The following is a 5,617-nucleotide window of genomic DNA, read 5'->3' on the forward strand; positions in this document are numbered from 1 at the left end:
GTATCAACTAACTTGTCACACTTTGTTACTGTACTGTTTTTTTTTTATCTTTAAGTATCTGTACAACTTTTTACTTTTACTCCCTACTTTTTTACACAAATATCTGGGCTCATTACTTCATTTTTATGCACTTGAGGGGAATTATTGAATTTTTTAATTTTGTATCATTGCACCTTCCCAACATTAAAAGTGCAGCATTGCACTCATGACAGACATGAAGAAAACAACATAAAGATGTGAAAGACAAGACGAAACGAGGGAGACTCAACACTATCTGAAGTATCAGTTATCTTTGCAAAGAGACAGCCAGTAGAAATATCCTCGAAAGAAACCAAGACAGTACTCTTCTACTTTGAGTACATTTTAGAGCCTGTTTCACTTGAGTTTCAGAAGAAGTTAAATCAGTAAGTATCTGTAATTCTGCTTGAGTGAACTCTGATTATCACTCACTTTGGCAAGTGTTATCCAGCATCATCAGCCTCGTGCAATCATATTCTAGTGACAGCAGGTTAGTCTGAACTGTAACACTTCTGATGTATATATTTATGTTCTGTTCTGTTGAAATAACACTTTTGCCGCACATTATGAATAATGACAAACAGGAGTGCGGGACGACAAAAGACACATCTTATACAACTTGTACAAATACACTGTGGGGTCTTTATTGAGGGATAGCTGCATCATACACTTTTATCTCAGCTCTATTTATATTATCTTGCATTATTTTCAGCTGCTATCTGCTAAACAGAATCCAAGTGGACCGAGAGCTTCCTTTTCAAGAGGTCTCGCCCGTTGTTTGTGTCACCACAGTTGGATCGACAGCTTTCACACTAGCTAATTGAGCAAATGCACCAGAGTTTGTTTTAACTGAACCAAACAGGTGAGGTTTGAGTCTATAGCCATACTACCAGCTCTGGGAGGCTGTACTTAGGCTTTCTGCTAAAACGTCAAAATGCACTCATGATCACAATGACAATTAGCAGGGACAAACTATGCTCATCTTGGCATGTCATCAAGCTAACATTTGCTAATCATCAAAAAATGCTGTGCCAGGATCAATTCTATATGTTTTTTCATATGTGAAAACAGACTTGTTTGTTTTTTAAATACACATGTCAGCCACAAAGGGTCAAGTGCACCACTATCCAATGCTCTAAATAGTAAAGACAGTATGTTACTACCACACCTTGTGTTTAGAGTACATAGGATGCTTTTCATTTCAGAAGCGAGAAGAGAAGAGGCTTCTGGAGGAGCTGAGAGCGAGGAAACACCAGTTTATCCTACATGGAAGTCTTCTATCAAGTGGCGTGGGCGTGAAAAATTCTGCACCTTCACATGTGGAACATGAGTGCTATTTGTTTGTATGATTGAAAACCTAATTGATAATATTAAAAAACCAAAATTCGATCATTCTTAATTCACACAGTTTATTCTCACAGCTCTTACTCTGTAGTGCTGCAGGGATTGCAGTGACACAATATATAGGCTAATAGAATACGTATAGATAGAATACATGGTGACATAAGGCACTGTTATATTGTGTGTGATAAATAACAATTTACTGGATCATTTAATCTCAGTGTTGTGGCATCACTCAAAGAAGTGATTTATTTTTTATTTTATTTTGTATTTTACACACAGTCGACATACACACATTCTTATGCAGGTCTGTGGTGTATTATTGTGCAGAAAAAGCAACTAAATACATAACCAAAGTTATCTTAACAAATAACACTGATCTGTACATATATTGGTTAATTAATTAGTTTAAATTATCAGCAATAGTAATAATACTGCTAAAATGGGCAATGTTAAACAATTTACATATCTAAATGAATACTGTAAGGTTTTGAAATTGTTTTTAAATATGGGATTCAGTGGACATTAGTACCAGTCTGACAGGTGATACAGCTGGGCAGTACGTCATAAGTATCTGGTAAGGGTTGTGGCTTAAATTAGTTTTACAATAACTTTTTTTCACCTATTTTCACATTTGAAAACTGTGATTTAGAAAATTTATCCTGGCAAAACTTTTTTTTTCACCTTTGAAAGATTTTTGAAAGATTGGCAAAAACCTTCTGAAACCATACACCCAGGAGAGAAAACAATTAATGAGTGAAAACAGTTTGGATCAGACTTAGAAAATGTATTACCAGAAAGTTTTTTCACTTACTTGCCTCTCAGAGCTTACAAAACAACTTTGCCTTGTCTAAAGCTGAAATAAAAAAAAAATGTCTAAAAACTTCTTAGTCCAAACCACAGATGCAGGTAAAGAAACTTTTGGAATGAAGCTTCGGTACACATGATCAGGTGCTTATTATTGTTTGCTATTAAATGGACACTGTTAAATCAGCTTCAAGGCATTTGAGCACATTTTGTTGTTCTATATGTTTTATGTAACGCCCTTTGTTTCACTGTTTCACACAAATTCATGCCTTTGTCAGCCCTTTTTACAATTGTTTGGACTCCTTCACATCGGTCCCTCTAATGTCTCCATCAATGTAACATAATTACTCACATTGGCAAAGGAGGTCATGGTGCTATTGATCTCTTAGTTGATTGGTGAGATGTCGTCTTAATAATGAACTCAGCAAGTTACCGAGTTACCATCACAGAGTCTTTAAAGGGATATTTGTGGCATGATAGGAGATGAATTTAGTACATTTGACTGCTGTGCCTACAGGTCTTTTCAGGTAGAGAGGACAAACGCTAACAATATTTGGGCCCGAGCAACGCAAGCAGCTGCAAGAACCCTACTGAAACTGCTTTGATTATTATTTCTAGAAATATATTGCAGTTTTGGCGGCCACAACATGCCCGAAATGTTATAAAGCCTGTCACACATGTCAGTGGTGTCGACAGTGAGAGGGACAGAAAAATCAAAAAGGTTGGAAATCCTGGGATGCATATTTAATCATTTATATAATCAGATAATTTAATATATAAATTATTTTTAAAATCTTAAATAATTTTAGAATAATATATCAGTGTATTTTCTTGCTAGATTAGCTTGCAGCTCCTGGAAAAAAATAGAACATAACATTATTGTGCTTCTGACACTGAAACAGGAACCTCTTCCTGTTTAAATGCACAGATTTTGATGTTAAACTTACCATTTCTTTGACCAATGACTTTATGTCTCTGTACCCAGGTGCCCGTTTTCTCAAAATCTGTCTGGTTTTACCTCAGTCTAAAGTAAGTGAGCTACCTGCATATGTGTGCATCTGAATACGTGATGAGCTTCTCTAATTCTCTAATTAGAATACAATTAGCCCCATTTCTGTGAGTCATCAATCTCCTAGTTAAAAAACAATTGATCAAAGTCCTAGCCAAACCATCTGATAACACAAACTAATAATAGTGTGTGGCTCAGAGGTAGAGCGGGTCATCCCCCAATCGGAAGCTTGTTGGTTTCGATCCCCAGCTCTCCTTCCATGCCAGCGGTCGAAAGTTCGCTTGAAGCAGCAAGATACTGAACCCCAAATTGCTCCCGATGCATAGCATCGGTGTGTGAATGTGTATGAATGAGTTAGTTTCTGTTCGATGGACTTTGCCATCACTGAGTGAATGTGTGTGAAAGGGTACTATACAAGTACAGGTCCATTTACCATTTACCATGTGTACTGTACTGTGTGGCTTCATCATCCTGTGGTCGTGACAGGCAGACTCAGAAAACACTGATTGTATTAATGCACTGTCTGTGACCTCCAGGCTCCTGCTGGGCTATGTCGCACAGATGCATCACGGATCTTGTGACATTTCATTAGCCTCTCTGGCCCAGCATTACACCTAATGGGCAGGCTGGCTGTTGGCTGCTGTTTAGGGACTGACTTTGTGTGTCCTGTCTGTGGGGCGGAAGGGGAGGAGGACACTGTCTGGGCTATGTGCTAAGGGGCGTCACACTCTACAGGCAGAATATTCATTCAAATCTATCTGATCCTCTGGGTTGAGATGAATCATGAGGCTCCAATATTTGATATTCACCGCAGCAAAAGGAGAGCTATTTTTGCAAAGTGATTGATGGACATACTTGGAAATGGATTAGAAGTACTGTAAAGTGCAAAATGTATGCCAAAACGTAGAAAATGGATCATTATATATGTATGTTCTTGTAGAGGTCAGTAAAGGTCTTTAAATCTTATTTAAACCTGCAGTGTTGAACTTTTGTCTCCCTCTTGTGGCAAGTGAGAGTAATTACACAAACACTGTCAACAGACATGCCTCCACCATAGTCCTAGTTGCAGCAGCCTACTCCGTTACTACAGTTACCCCTAAAGCTCTGGCAAACCAATCATTGCTGGTTGATGTAAAACCAAGACCATAATTAATAATGGACGTTGTCTCTGTGACGTCACCCACTGTAGGTTTCTGAAGAGCTGTTGTGATGCTCAGTGTGGTCGGTGCTGACCGTCACCATCTTGGTAGCCCTGTTTCCTTTCCAGTCCTGAGGTGGGCTGAAAAAAGCCTGGTTACTGAAAACAGCCACCTGTGACGGCACCTACCTTTAACTCAAAGTGGGCACACACTTAATTATGCATAACGTTAAGCATTAATATAATTTAAACGGGTGAGTTATATAAAAATTAATCCCCCATACAGTTGTCATGAGCGGGAAAATTAGCTATAGAGACCAATACCAGACTGTAAACATGTTTGTTTCTGCTGTAAAGTTGAGCATTAAATATATGGGGCCTTATGGAGATTGACTCACTGCCGGAGCCAGCTTCAAGTGGCTGTTAGAGGAACTGCAGTTTTTCAGATTCAAAGACTCTACTACTCTACTATAGACTATACTGTGAAATAGATTTACTTGGTGGTGATAAGCTTAATCAGCATTGTGTGAAATCATTTGTCAAGGGGTTGAATGTCACAGATGTTTATTTATATGTAAAAATCTGTCACTCCAGCTTTAAGTCTTTTATTTAAGAAATAGTTAAACATTTTATGGAATAAACTTTCTTTCTGCAAGTTAGATGAGAAGATCAACATTCATCACATCAATCTAATTTCTGCGTGTACAGAGCTGGACTCTGATGTGGTTAGCCTAGTGTTATGGCTGTGGCCTACACCCACCACATGTGTTTTACCTGTCTTGTAGTGTTTTTGTATGCTATTGGTGTGTGGATGTGTGGTTCCCTGTGCTTGATGCAGCTTGACCTAAATTCCTGATTGGAGAGACAACTATTCAGTGTTTAAGAGTTTAAGAGCAAAAATTACTGATACATCACCAACAGTAAAAGACATTTGTAAATATGCGATCATATATTTAAAACCAAAACCAGTCTTTTATTGCCTTTAATTGATAGCGACAGCTGAAGATAAACAGGAAAGGGGGGCTAATCAATTCTGGCTTTGAACCTGAACTGCATGTCATGCCTGTTGTTTTCTCTCACTTTTCTGATTCTCTACTGCTCATCTGTCAAAATAAAGGCAAACATACCAAAAACAGTACAAGAACAAAATAGCTTTTAGCAAGAGTAGCATGCTGAAATTATTCCTCGGTGAACAATTGTCTGGTCACAGTGACTGTTTGCAGCATCCTGGAAGTATTATCATCACAGCAATTAAAACTAATGTTATTCCAGCTCCATACTTAATGCAACACATCAGCTTGATA

The sequence above is a fragment of the Morone saxatilis genome, unplaced genomic scaffold, assembly GCF_004916995.1.
Source record: "Morone saxatilis isolate NCDOM2014 unplaced genomic scaffold, NCSU_SB_2.0 Contig7, whole genome shotgun sequence".
Taxonomy (NCBI): Eukaryota; Metazoa; Chordata; class Actinopteri; family Moronidae; genus Morone; species Morone saxatilis.